Here is a 14,176-nt window from a genome sequence, read left to right on the forward strand (position 1 = left end):
CTGGTCCCAATGCCTTTCCTGTGTTATTGGCTTTGAGTTGCTCTATTTTACCCTCAGTACAACCTGACTGCTGCCTCTTGCCCAGGGCTGTTCCAGTGCCAAAGGAGGGTAAAAGGAGGAAAGAGAGGCATGCCCTGGAAAACCACTGCAATTCTTCCCAGCATTAAACTCTGAGCTTTTATCCATCTTTCTCATGTGACTTTTAAATTGGCCACAGCCAGTTACATTGAATGTGAGGCCATGCCCTGCATATTTCACACGTGAGTTCAAAAGTGACAGATCTTTCTGGGGAGCTTCCAGCAACAGCAAACACAGAGCAATGAGTAGATGAATGTTTTACTGTCAGGCTGTGTAATGCTATTATTGTGGTGTGAACAGGAGCATTTGATGTTGTGCTGGTCACTAATTCATACGTGAAGTCTCAAGCATTGATCTGTGTGGATTAAATGCATGCTGGAGATGTTTTCTGTGCTGTGCCACTTCAAATTCTCTCTTATGATTCAACACATTCAAAGCAAATAATTTTCTGTTTCCCATTTGCCAGTGAATGTGTGCCATTTAGTTTGTAATTGGAACACAGTATGCTGTGTGTGTCTCTGCTAAATCATGAAAAGTGGTCCATTTTCTAAATTGCACAAGTATTTGTCACCTTTGTTTTAAAATGAAGGCCATAAATTTTATGGGGCATGTGAATATATGTATTAGTTTTCCCACACAGGTGAATAAGTCTTGCTGTGATCTGACATGGACGTTATGATCCTTTTTAGGTTATGTTCTGTGCTAAATTTTGTCTGTTGCTTCTATATTTAGAATTGATCTTTGATTTTTTTTTTTTTTTTTTTTTTTGAGGAAATAAAAATATGGAAAAAGTAGGCATATCAAAGGGGCTGTGCTTCTATGTGTCATTCATAAGCCAGGAGATGCAATGAGCTGTGGCAATTTGGCATGCTGGAGGTGCTTGACAGTCCATTGCGTATTAAATATGGTACATATAAAAACTTTGATTTTACACAACTGTGGGTCCATTTGATAAATGTGCTTTCTAGGGAGTTTTTAAATACTTGTATTGGCTGAGCAAAGTCCTCTAATGCTTAATGGGGCATGACAGTGGCCTCAGCCTAGCTGTGATGTGGAATGTCAGCTGACAGGGGAGACAGAAAGGGTTCTGTTCCTAATCTTATGGGGGATGCAATGTAAATGAATTAATGGAATAGAATTCCATCACACTTCTGGAAATACAGTATTTTTTTCAGGTCAGCAAACATTATGAAAGCCTTATCATCTCTGCCTCTGAAGAAACACGTGCCCTTTAAAAAGTGAGAATGAAACTTCTCAATTTTTTTCCTTTATTGATACTACCATTTTTCCTTGAATATGTGGGATGTTCTTGGGGTTTTTTGGTGGAGAGGCTGAGGGAGGGAAGTGGAGGCAATTTGCAAACAACGTGACTTAACATGATAGGAGTTAATCAGAGTTCCTGTGCCAAGCCAGCATTAGTCAATAAAAGCACTGCTGCTCTTTCTGGGAAAATAAATATCTTTGTGCTCTTCAGCTGTCTCTGTATTTTTTGGGGGGAGGGGGGGAGAAAAAGGGCTCAAAGAAATGGTGTAGGATTTCAGTCTGCCTATTATTTGTAATATACATGGCATTTGTAGAGCAAAGAAGATGGCAAAGTGCAGTACAGCGAAAAGTGCCAATACTGTTGGAGCTGGAGTGGGGTTATCTGATATGCCTAAAAGAGCTTTTGGTAAAATTTTGTCCCAGTTGCTCAAAGAAATTTAATTTAAGCCACTGCCAAGAACTGTTGAAAACCTCATTTTGGGCTAGGATCCTTTTTCTGAGATTAACTCAACAGGAGCTTTGTGAATTTGTGATGCAGGATTGAAACCAATGGGGAAAAAAGAAATAAGAGGAAAGCTGGAAATGCTTAGAGTAGTTACTGGAGGCAGTGTGGTTGGGAGAGTGACTGCAGAGGGATGAACCTCTCTTTTCAGTGCATTGGTCTGAGGGGTGCTAAACTGAGGTGTGGGCTGGTTTGAAGGAGCAATGTGAAAGCTGGCTGGACTAAGCACGAGGATTGCAGACAGATTGACCCTGATCTTATTTAACTTCTGTTGTCAAGGACTGAGCACATGGGTAGTGGGTCTTGTCCTCAAGTGGAACTGTTGGTCTATTTAAAGCATGACTCTGTGATTACTGCTCTGGGCTTCACTGGTCTTACCTCAATATTCTTATTTATCAGTAAGAAACCAACTTGACCAGAAATATGGATACAAGATGTACTGTAACACTGACCACCTTTAGATCAGGATTTTATTATGTGAAAGCAAGGTTTACTTTACACTTCAATAAAATGTTGTCAACATCTTGTTCTGCCCACACCAGAGACAATTTTTGTCCTGTTCTATGTCTTCTTGTCATCAATAGCCAGATTTTCACAAGAGATAGTCACTCAGCAGGTCTTATTTTCACACAGACCAGTTTCCTGTTTGTTGCTTAGGGAGTCATAGGGTGATTGTAATTTATGTCCATACTAAGGAGGCTTTACAGGGGATTTAAGCAGATTTAGCATCAATAGGACCAGAAAAAACAATAATTTGGCTTCCATTTTTGCAATTATGAGAAGAGTTTTTCTGAGCCAGGTGGCCAAGCAGTGGTGAAACCTACTCTCCTCCCTTATAAACTGAGGACTTAGAGCACAAAGGTCTCATTAGATCTGTAAATTCAATGCCTTGGTCTATCATAAATGTTTTAAGATTAATATAGAGGAGGCTAGATTTCTTTTAGTATTTCACAATTTTATTTTAGCCTAGATATTATTTCCCAATGAAGGAAGAATTTTTTACTTTGGAAATATCACAAGTGGTAGAATATTGAGAATTGAGCAATCATTTTTTGATGCTTACACACAGACATCACCAAGATGCAGGGATGCTTACAAAACACAGTGTTCAGGTGGAGTGTCCAAGAGTTGTTTGATTAAACCTCAGTAACCAAAGGAAGGTGAGTGCATACCTAGCAGTTACCATAAATGCCTAATGAGGGAGGCATCCTAACTTTTGTCTTTGAAATGTATTGTATGATTCAGAGATACTGGAGTGTATAAATGATACCACCTTCGTTAACTTAAAAACTATATCTTCTGGATTCAACTCTGTGTTTCCAGTGCTAATTAAAAGCACATCCTTTATCTCCTGGCGAGTTTCTTTGAAGTGGTGCAGCTTAGAACAGGCTGTGGTTCTGAATTTCTTTCATTCTCATTTGCTTATATTGACAACCAGTATAAATCTGAAGGCAAAAAGTAAATTTGTTCTCTCTTTAATAGGACCACTCATGCAAGGGCACTGGGATTAGATTTTAAATTGGCATGTTTTAAAACCTTTGATACAGTTACAGACTCAGTGAGCCATGCTCACCTTTCTTACAGCTAGACCTAGCTGGAAATTAGTTTTCTCCTTTGTCAAAATATTTTCTAATAAACATTTAGCCTTTCTGCTAAGAACAATGCAAAACACTCAATAACGAATATAGTTTAGCTGAAAATATACAGCTTTATTTCCTCTTCTAGAGAAACGTAGAAAAGTAGCTAGGAAAAAGTAGATGACCTCTGTGAATTCTGTTTAAAAACAAATCTTGGGGAAGGAAAAGAAGAGGAAAGAAGCACCAAAATGAGCAGTTTCATGCTTCTGATCACCAGTAAAGACATACCTCCTCTTTGCACCTCCTTCTTCACCTTCCTCAGGTTCCCTTGCATTCTCTTCTCTGTAAGACAGAAAAGAGTTGAAGTGAGGTGGCAGATACATCCCTTCCCTTGTGACTCTCGTGGTGACAATCAGGGGGGCCAGGGCAGGTGCCCTGAGCATTCTGCAAGGAAGCAAAGTGCATCAGTCTCTGCTGGGCTTGTCAGGGGTTTGCGTGTCTGGATGTGTTGTCTCTGGAAGAGATAAGTGAACTTCTCTCTGCAAACAGGGGTGAGCAGAGGCTGGAGGTGGTTTTGTGTGGCAGGGAACTGTGTAGTCATGAAATAGCTTGATTTTCACACTTTATTCTGGGTGTTTGAGTCTTCAGGACTGGATTAGGACTGGAGCTTGTATTTAAATAGCAGTGCCCACATATTTTAAGAAGATATTTCCAGTATGAAACCCTTTTGTTAGTGAGAGTATTGTAAAAATCTAGGCTTTAATATTGCTTCTCTTGGGAAATATTGGCAAGGAATTGCTGATTGGACTTTATAATCATTGCTATGCAAACCAGCATAAATGCTACTCCTGCAGGCACCTGTGTCCTTCAGTCTCAGCAAGAATAGATCAATGTACCATGCAAGATGAGGAGGGTTGTGGAAAGCCAATATGCAAGTCTGGGACAGAATGAGACTTCTGAGGCAGTAGAATAGGGAAAGGGAGCATACAAATAAGGGGAAACTTCCCTTAGAGGTGAAATGCAGTCCCTGTCACAAGTTTCAGACTTTTGCTCAGAACAGTGAGCGAAATGAATTTAAGGTGCAGAAGACATGACCAGAAGGCAGAACAGCATCAAGGTTTCTGGGTTCTTTGGCTAAGTTTGCCATTGACACTATCATAGTTGCCCAGCTGAGCCTGTTCTAACTTTACATCCTTTGAATACTTAAAAAAAAATCAATATATAACCTGCATTCCCATTTAAGACTTATGCAGTTTGCAAAGCCCTCTGGGATCTGCTGGAAGAAGGGGACAGGAATGCCATACACATTCTGTTGGTTCCTCTGGTGGCAGGGTATATTCAGAGCAGATGGGGTTGCCAACACACTGGTTCATTGTGGAGGTATTTGCTCAGTAATGAATGAGGCAGAGGAACAGACTGAGAATTCTGCACTCCAATACCCCACTGAGTGTGCTCAGATGGTAATGTGGAATGTCTGTTCTCTTCAGGGATGTAAAGTACACCATCTCAATGCAGAAAAACAGACCTTTTCTAAAACTGGGCCTCTAGATACAAGGGAAATGGAGAAATGGAAAATTAAATCAAGCCAGTTTTTCCCCCCTCAAATGAAGAGTGATCTCGCCTTGCAAATTATGAGAAGCCTGAAAGATAATGCAGCAGCTGGGGACTTCTCTATGGGTTTAACTGGAAAAAGGACAACTAGCAGCAGCCAGTGCATCTCACCAAAAAGGCTGCTAATAATCACATCCCTGCATCAATCATGAGCAGCAGAAATTAGGGAAATAAGGAAGAAGATAAACGTCAATAATCTTCCTTATAACTAATGAAGTCCTCCTGGACATGTGATTTCTGTTGGGATCTTCTAATACATCCAGGTTCATTCTTGGTGCTGGAACTGTTACAGATCACTATTGCTTTGGTGTGCAAAGGTAATGCCTAAGCTAGGTTTTGTAGTGTGAGGACTGCACAGAAATACAGTAAATAATCACATCCTCCAAAACCTCTTTTGAAAAAGGTAGAACAAAACTATCTTTGTCTCCAGAACTTACCTGACACTGTTCATGTTAGAGAAAGAAGGAAAACCTAGAATAATAGGCCACACTGTCAGTGCCTATTCTATTCTTTATAGAAATATGTGCCAAAATAAAAATTTTTTGGTCATGTTCTGGCAAATGAGCAAACACTTAATCTTGGTGTCTGCTTACAGTTGATTTACTTTGAGATTATTTGATCCAAATCTTCATTTAATGATGTCAGCTGCCTCCAGGGCTCCCTGACCTTGTGTGTGTGATGTGGAAACAGGTGACAGTAGCTGCTGGGGGCAATGGCTGCAGGTTCTCCCTTTAATGAATTAATTTTAGGTGCCTGTAAGAATTTATTTTGGATTCTCATGCACTGCTTCATTTTTAATGAGGATTATGAACTTGGGTTAAAGAGGTGCTTTCGAATATTTTTATTTTGGTGCTGAAGAACTGGACATAAGATGATAATGTGTGCTTGCAGCCCAGAAAGCCAACCTGCATCAAAAGGAACATGGCAGCAGGTTGAGAGAGGTTCCCCTGCCCATTTGTTTCTGCTCTCTGAGACCTTTCCTGGAGTATGGTGCCCAGCTCTGGAGCACCCAGCCCAGGAAAGGAAAGGACCTGTTGGAGCAAGTCCAGAGAATGGCCACAAAAGTGATCAGGGGCTGGAGCACCTCTCCTGTCAGGAAAGGCTGAAACTTTTTGTTTTATTCATCCTGGAGAAGGGAAAGCTCCAGGAAGGCCTCACTGCAGCCTTTCAGTACATGAAGGGAATTTATAGGACAGGAATGACTCATGACCATCTGTAATGACAGGACAAAGGGAATCAGTTTTAAACTAAAAAGGGATATTTTATATTGAGCATAAAGAATATTTTTTTAATGATGAAAGGGGTGAGACACTGGTAAAGCTCCCCAGGGAAGCTGTGGATACCTCATAACTGGAAGTGTTCGAGGCCAGGTTGGATGGAACTCTGAGCAACCTGGTCTAATGAAAAGTGTCCCTCTCCATGGCAGGCAGGATGGAATCAGATGACCTTCAAAGGTCTCTTTCCATCCAAACCATTTCATGATTCCATGAAATACTCCTATTAAGGGCAATGGAAAAGGGAGACAAAATAAGGGGTATGAAATCTGTTGTAGAAAGGAATAGAAAGGGTAAATGAGCATTACTTACAAGAGCTTTGCCTTGGTGGCTGGACAAATGCAAAAATCCTCTGACGAGAAGGAAGTCCTGCTCCCTGTTCCCCAGGAGATGCCTGCACCCATGGACTTCCATTTTAGGCATAATAGGAGGAGGCTAAAGAAGAGAAATTCCTAGGGTTTTCTTTGTGAGGTCTAGCAAGGAGAAAAAGTAGACAAGCAAGAGCAAATAGAAAAGGCAGTGAGGGTTCAGCCAGCAGTACTAAGAGCAGTGTTACACTGCAGGTGTGTGTGCAGCCAAATCTGCAGCTGCCAAATCTGGTGAACAAAAATTTCATCCCTCTGCTCTCAGCTCAGCCAACTCTGCTACAGATTTTTATTTTTCTGGTATGGAGGGAACACATATCAGTTGTTTTGCTAGCTAAAAAGGGAGACTTCTATTCTGGCAGGTGTGGAAATTGAAGCCCAAGACCTAAAGGAACCCTGATTTGAGAATTAGAGGTATTAAATCACTTCAGCTGCTGCAGGAAGACATGTAACCTCAGTGTGAATGGGGTTGCTTGAGCTCCCTCCTGTGTCTACTTGTGTGATGAAGGTGAGCCTCAATGAGAGACCTAAGCAGGAAAAACTCTTTAGTTGTGAGCTTAAAGCTTCTGAATCTCTTGTGCTGGTAATACAGTGATGAAGGGACTAGGGAGGGAAGTCTAGCAGGAAGAATAAGAAATATTCTGTTCAGTCTGGAAGGGGAAAAGTTAATTGCAACATAAAAATGCTATTATGGTAGTAATGAGAAATCCACTTGTGGAAAGCAAAGTGTCAGGCTAAACCTGCTGTTTCTAAAATTTACTCAATAATTCAGGGTTTCATTTAATAAAAAACATTGTTTAAAAATTCTTTTAAGAAAAATTTAAACATTTAAAGAGAATATTACCTATCTTAGGGTATTTGTGATTTTTTTTTTTATCTCTCTTTTCCGTGATTTTCATTGAGACCAGAAATCTCAATATTTCAGAATTTCAGAGCAGTGATTTTTGAAGATGATATGTTAACTCTGCTTTGTCCCTTTTTCCCTTCAGTATATTATAGAATACTGGAATGAATAACTTCCAGCTGATTTCTTTTTCTCTGTTTCTATGTTACTTCATTGTTTCTTTTACCACATTGTCATGCTTCCCAAGCTGAAAAAGTACTGAAGAGGTGCAGTGTGAGGGAAGGGAAAACATACACCCTCTACAATGGAAAATGAACAAAGTGACCTAAAATCTTTAGTTTCTCTGGGTTAAATTGCAAAATGTAGAAAGGAGGAAGGAGAAAGAGATCCTTTCCTTCCCTCAAAATAAGAAAACTGAACTTGAGATGCTGTGTGGCCAAGTGAAGGCCTTGTCTGCCTTTAAGTATCTCTTTTTCCTCGAGGTACCTTGCAAGCCCTATGAAAAGCTGCCATTCCTTTCCAACAAACCTTGCTTTCAAGACTCAACTACTTGTAACTTTGAAATTATTTTTGAAAAGGGGAGGGAAAAAGCCTACCCAATAAGGCAACCCTGTGAATGGAGAGCATTCACAGAGAGGGCTAAATCTGGGTCCAGATGCTCCCAACCTCTTTTTGGTTTTTTTTAACCCAGGTCTCATCTGGTGTGGTCCTGTTGCCAGCCAGTGGGCAACTAAGTGGGGTCAATAACAAGGTGTGGTCACCAGTCTCTTAACTGGCTTAAGAACAGAAATTCCTTGGTACAAAACTTACTGTTCTCAGTTCCTTCAAAAGGACACTATAGTTTCAGCACAGCCACTGTGGTGAGTAGGAGAGTGGACACTTCCTGTGGAATTTCTATCTGTATAAAGGGGTAGGAGGTGTGGGATGGCCAAAACCCGTTTCAGAACTTTGCCTTTGATATGGTGAGGCAATTTCAGATCTATTTTACAAATGGAAAACTGGGAAAGAGGTTTTAAATTCCAGGAGAAGGGAAATCAGTGCTGTTTTGACCACTAGAACTGCCACCTTTCTCTGTTTGAACTACAGTCAACCCCTTCCAGATTAATAATCATAATAGAGCCTTTGAGCTTTTATCAGACCATCTGATCTGATCTAACCTGTGGATATGAAGATGAAAGGTTAATCCTCAGGGCCATCTGCTTTCCTTTAACTTTTCTGCCTGAATGCATTGTTTCTTTGTCTTGCCTGCCTACTTTTGGCATGTCTTTTGCTGTTTTGTAGCACTAATCCTGGTTTACATCTGACTCTGTGCAGAGGATGCAGCCTCTTTGAGCAGCAGCTGCCTATTCAGAGATGCTTGCAAGTTTCCTTTAGTATTTTCTCTCCTCTCCTGGCAACTCCTCTCAGTATGATTTATGAATTGCAAGCATAGCTGGGGGTGATGTGAAGTATCAACACCTCTGAATTCCAGTGAACAGGAGCTGGGTAATTAATAATGACAAACCAGGAGTGTTAGCTTTGCATGGAGATCACGTAGCGGAGAAGGGTTGTTCTGTATTCTTTGGGAATGGGGGAAGCGAGTGCCTAACCCTTCCCTGTGCTGTTAAATCTGCATGTCATTTTCCTTGGATAATTAAGTAATTGCAGCCTTTCAAGGAGACAGACTCCCTCCATTTCCCCTGGCAGCTTGCAGATGTGGCACACGCACCTTGCGGCAAATCAATGCTAACGACATCGCCGTGCGGCAGCGCAGCCACCGAGGGGAGGAAGCCCAAAGAAAAATGTCCAGCCCTTGCAGATTGCATTATGAGCATCAGGATCTTTTACGCAGCAGACTTATTAATTGCATTTTCATTTGGGTCCCTGAATTTTAACCCTTTTGAGGTTGCTCCTCTGCTTGTGAGTGCTAAGTGTTGGGCAGATTCAGAAAAGGGAGAAAAGACAAGGGTGGTCTCTGCAGTGCTGCACTGGAACGTGGACATCTGCAACAAAGCTAAGGAATAGATTCAAACAACCAACAAAAGAAGGAAACTGTTAAATCACTTGGTAGAACATAGAATAAATACACTCTGTGTTGGAGTAACAAATGTGGTCAGGTGGCCTTTCAAGGGAAGAGGTTCCCTTGAACTTTCCCAAACCTTTCAGGTTTTTTTGCCTCTCCACCCTTTGCCTGTGACAGGTTTTGTATTGCAATAAATCCCTGTGCAGGTTTTTCCTCCTCCTTTCCCAGATGAACTCCCTGATTTGCCCCAGTACATTTTTATTTTGTGAAGATCAATCTCCTTAACTGTTCTCATTTTCACTCTGTCTTGAAAACAACACGCAAGTTTCCTTCAAGTCATAACCCAAACTTCAGAGAAAGAATTGTCGCTTTGCTGCATTTGCAGGCCTTTACCTGGAGCCTGACAGAAACTCTAGGCATTGCTAAAGTTTAAATTATTATTAATTTAGTAATTGGCAATTTTATCATGGAAATACATACAGATGTGATGCCTGGCCTTTGCCAACCAGAATTCATCACACTGTCTGCATTATTTTCTTTGTGGAGATGGTGTTATCTTTCCTAATTTCCTTTGGTGGTGAAACTTCAGTTGGTCCCCTGCGAGTTGAATCTATTGGCCAAGACATTCTTGCAAAGACTGTAAAAGCTGCCACTTAATTCTCTCCTACTTCCTGTCTTAGAGGTGCTGGGAGCACACATTTGCCTGAGACTCTCTCCTTCAGAATATTTCAATCTCTGTTTACATGATACTTGATTTAACCTGACTTCTTTTAGGAGTTATTTATTGCTGATTCAGTGCACAGGATATCTGGGGACTGCCAGGACTGGCTTGGGAAGAAACACCTGCCTACAGACAGCTACCTACTGCTGTAGTTTTGTGTTATTTTTCTTAATTTTCTTCTTGAATTGTTTATTCTGTGCTAAGTATACAACCTTTGTTTCATGTTGACTAGTATGAAGTTTTTCCTCAGTACTGTAGTTCAATTTCTCTCTTGTTTGGGGCTCTTAAAAGAAGGGAAGGAAATAGCCATAGGTGAGAATCTTAAAAGGTGGTGTTTGTTGTGGAAGAGAAAAGAGCACCAAGCTGTTGCAGGTTCAACATCCTCCTGTGAAGTCCCACCATCAAAGCTGGGGTTGCTGCCAGACTTGTTTCTCTCTAGCTTGCTAAGAAAATTCTGCCTCTGTGCACTCACACACAGAGAAATCACTTTGCATTTAGCTTGGAGAGAGGAGAAACAATACCAGCTCCTTCCCCTTCTACATCTATCTCAAAGAAGGGAAGAGGAAGAGTGGAAGAAGGAAAGATTTGTCTGGAAGAAGAAAAAAAAATGGAAAAAGGTAACTGGGGAGGGATGAGTCTTGGAGAGAGAGAGAACTGTTGCTGTGTCACTGACCACATCAGCCTCATTCTCCCAGTGTGTGCTCTGTGGGATGGGAAAAGGCACTTTGTCATTTTTTGGTCTTGTTTCTGCAGGAATGGAACAAGCATAGGGGAGGCTTCATTTTCACAAAGACTGTCTTTGCACAGCAAGATAGTATTTGAACTCTGCCTTTTGGTGGCTGTAAAGCCAATCCTAAACCCTCTTAGGAATGAGGCTTCATTTACAACCAGAAATGAAAATCTGATGACAGGTGCAAAAAATTTCTAACAATAAGGAAGATTTCTTTTCTTCGGGAAACCTGCAAGACTGAGACATACCCTGGGATGGGAAGGAAGATGAGGGTCATTTAGTCTCTCTGAATCAATGATCTAATGAACAGTAGCCACATTTCTGGTTTTAATTAGCTTTTCTCCAAATGGGTATCAGTACTCATAGAGTATTCTTGGATATTGTAACATCTTAAGCCATCATTTGTCCTCTCTTCATAATGTGTGGCATAGTTGGACCCAGCTTTTAGGTGAGCTCATTAAATTCAGAAGACAAAGAGGGGCTGAAGGTTCAAATGTCCTGATCCAGAGCTCTCTAAGTAATGCTAAGGAGCATATTTTCAAAAACTTGGCAAATGCTTCTGAAAGTCTAGTATCTCACTGTGGTCCTAAATGATTTGAAATCTGGGAGATGGGGGATTCTGTATTTCTGATTGGAATCTCTAAGATAAAAATATATGGAACCTTCAACATGCAGTGAATTCGACACTGTGAACTTGTGTGCTGCACAATTTATCTTTGTATATGCTGCAAATCTGTGAACTCATTCCATTCTGATAAGCTCTTTGGCATTCCTGATGATGCTGATTATCAGCAGAAAGGGATTTTCTTATCTTAGCTTTAAGATGAACAACAAAACTCAACATTAACTAGAAACATGACTTAAAACCTGCTGAATTTCCCCAGAAAATTGAAAACACCCCTGCCTGTTCTGTGTCTTGCCAAGCCTCTTACCTGCACTGTGCAGGTTGAGCACCTTTTGGGCAGCCTTATCAGTGGGTGAAGAGAGTGCAGCTTTCTGAGCATCCCTGAATGAAAGGGGCTCTTCTGTCCCCCACAGATACAGTGTTCAGATAGATAAAGTCCAAAGGAGGAATGCAGTCAAGTTGGTCACCAAACCTGACGTGACATCTGCTCATGCTGGTGAGCCTGAGGTGAGATCCTGAGGAGTTCTTCACTTGGCTAAGCCTCCACCTGCTGCAGTCCCAGCGTGGCCTGTGGCTCCCTCTCCTGCCCTGGGGCACTGTGTCAGTGGTGTTGATCAGAGAGACCATGGTGCTGTGATGCAGTGAGGGGATCCACTTTGGGAGGACCCTGTTCCAAGATCAGCTGAGACCAAGTGTCCTGCCGCAGTCCCTAGATCCAGGCTGTGTAAAACACCTCCTCTGGTGTGCTGCGATGTGGTTCCTGTGTTTCTGCTGCTGTGTTGGGCTGCTGGACTCCCACTTCATCGTTCAGTGCAGAAACCAGACTCCCTCTTGCAGCATCTGCAGTTTTCTGCAGTCCCTGTTCAGGAGCTTTGCAGCAAGTCTGCTGGTGCCACGGGCCTGCTGTGTTTCAGACTGCTGCACACCCTGGCTGTGCTCAGAGAAAATCTGCCCATAAGGGGGCTGGTACTGCACCAGCAAAAATGGTGGAGGCCCTGCCTGCAGGTGACGTTTTGTCTGAGGGTACAGGGATACTTCAGCTTTTAATGATTTTTGTTTAGGTAGATTCAGGCTCTTGGTAAACAAGACAGAATTATCACAGAGCTGCTTTGTTTTCCAGTGACTGGTCTCACACGTAATAAATAGGTTAAAGTTAACTGGAGCAAGCATTGATTTTTCTTTTAGTATGTGTGGGATTTCCTCCCTTGGGAGGGCTTGAGTAGTTCAGGAGACTTTCAGGGGAGGATACGAGTATGTGAAAAGACTGCAGTGTAGCTGGGACATTAATTTTTTTTCCCCTTCTCTAAATTTTCCTCTTATGATTTCTTACCTAACTCTCCCTTTCTTTCATGTTCCAGCTCTCACTCAGAAATTTCCTGGGGATAGTGACTGGGAGACACACTGTGGGCCTCCAGGGAGTTCTGGGTGTGTGCAATCCTGCAGGAGGAGAGGAACATGGAGCAATGAGAGGCAGAGCTGGGCAAAACAGAAGGGTTGAGGTACTGGGGAGCAGGTCTACAATCTACAGCGGAGGCGGTGATGATGAAGTTATTGATATGTGTGATAGAATTTGACATTTAACAATTATTTTTTTCCCACATGAAAGTCACAGAATAGGAATGGAGAAAAAAAAAAGAAAACCCCAAATAATCAATGCTGCTTTTGAAGGCTTTGGCAATTGCCAGGCTCTATTTGTTTCTTTCTTTAGATAGTGTCATTTGTCTTCTTCCATCCAAATCACCCCCTCCAAACAAACATAACTCCCCCAATTGCTTTTCTCTCCTTAACTGAACTCAGCTCCCCCCGGTTATAGGCATGTTCTGCTACTTTGTATTTGTGCCACAATTTGCCTTCCAGAACATTTACTTACTTATTTAGAAATCCTCTGCATTGCCTGGTGTTAGGGCATATGGTTTTCTCTACATCAATTAAAAATCAACATGGTCCAACAGAATATAATACCAACCCCTGCTTCTTTTAATGGATGTTTGCAGCTGGGTGGGGATTAAAGCAGATCATAATGGATTAGATCAGGGCTTAAAACAGCCTGTAATGGATACTGTGTTGAACTATTCAATTTCTATTCTTGGATATAGACTGTGCAAATCTAGGGTTGTCAGATGACATCCTCACTGTCACCCTGTCATGCAAGAGGCCAGGTTTTGAACTAAATCTGTTATTCCTGCAACAGGGATGGTACAAGCTGGAAAAGCCCCTTTTCCTGTGTGCTGGCGATGGGCACGCAGTTCGCGAATCGTGCAGGAGATGGGGGTGTTGCTCACATTACCTTTGTTTTCTAGGGAAGGAAAGATATTCGAGAGCTCGGCTGCTGCTCTCTTCGGCACTGCTGAGGCGGAGCGGGGAGATTTTAGTTCGCAGTCCCACATCATCGGTGGGACTCCCCCAGCTGTGCATCCTATCATTTAACAGCAATAAGCAAGCACTTATGAAGGCAGTTTAGAATTTGTTTCAGAAACACCAGAGCTTCCTGTGGCTGGCTGTCTTGAGAAATTAGGGATTGGGGAATCTCACTGACATAGTCGGCACTGAATGTCTGGGACTATCCCCAAGAGTGGCAGGTGAG

At 41.9% G+C, this 14,176-nt stretch overlaps 1 long non-coding RNA gene across 1 annotated transcript in view; it reads right to left on the reverse strand.

Annotated features, from left to right (window-relative positions):
• The window catches only part of LOC144246612 (uncharacterized), a 45,882-nt gene that overhangs the window by 29,457 nt on the left and 2,249 nt on the right, over positions 1 to 14,176 (reverse strand). The window contains exon 2 of the long non-coding RNA XR_013340267.1: positions 3,709 to 3,762. This is a non-coding gene — a long non-coding RNA (uncharacterized LOC144246612). The remainder of the gene's footprint in view (positions 1 to 3,708; positions 3,763 to 14,176) is intronic.

The sequence above is a fragment of the Lonchura striata genome, chromosome 7 (genome assembly GCF_046129695.1).
Source record: "Lonchura striata isolate bLonStr1 chromosome 7, bLonStr1.mat, whole genome shotgun sequence".
NCBI classification, from domain to species: Eukaryota; Metazoa; Chordata; class Aves; order Passeriformes; family Estrildidae; genus Lonchura; species Lonchura striata.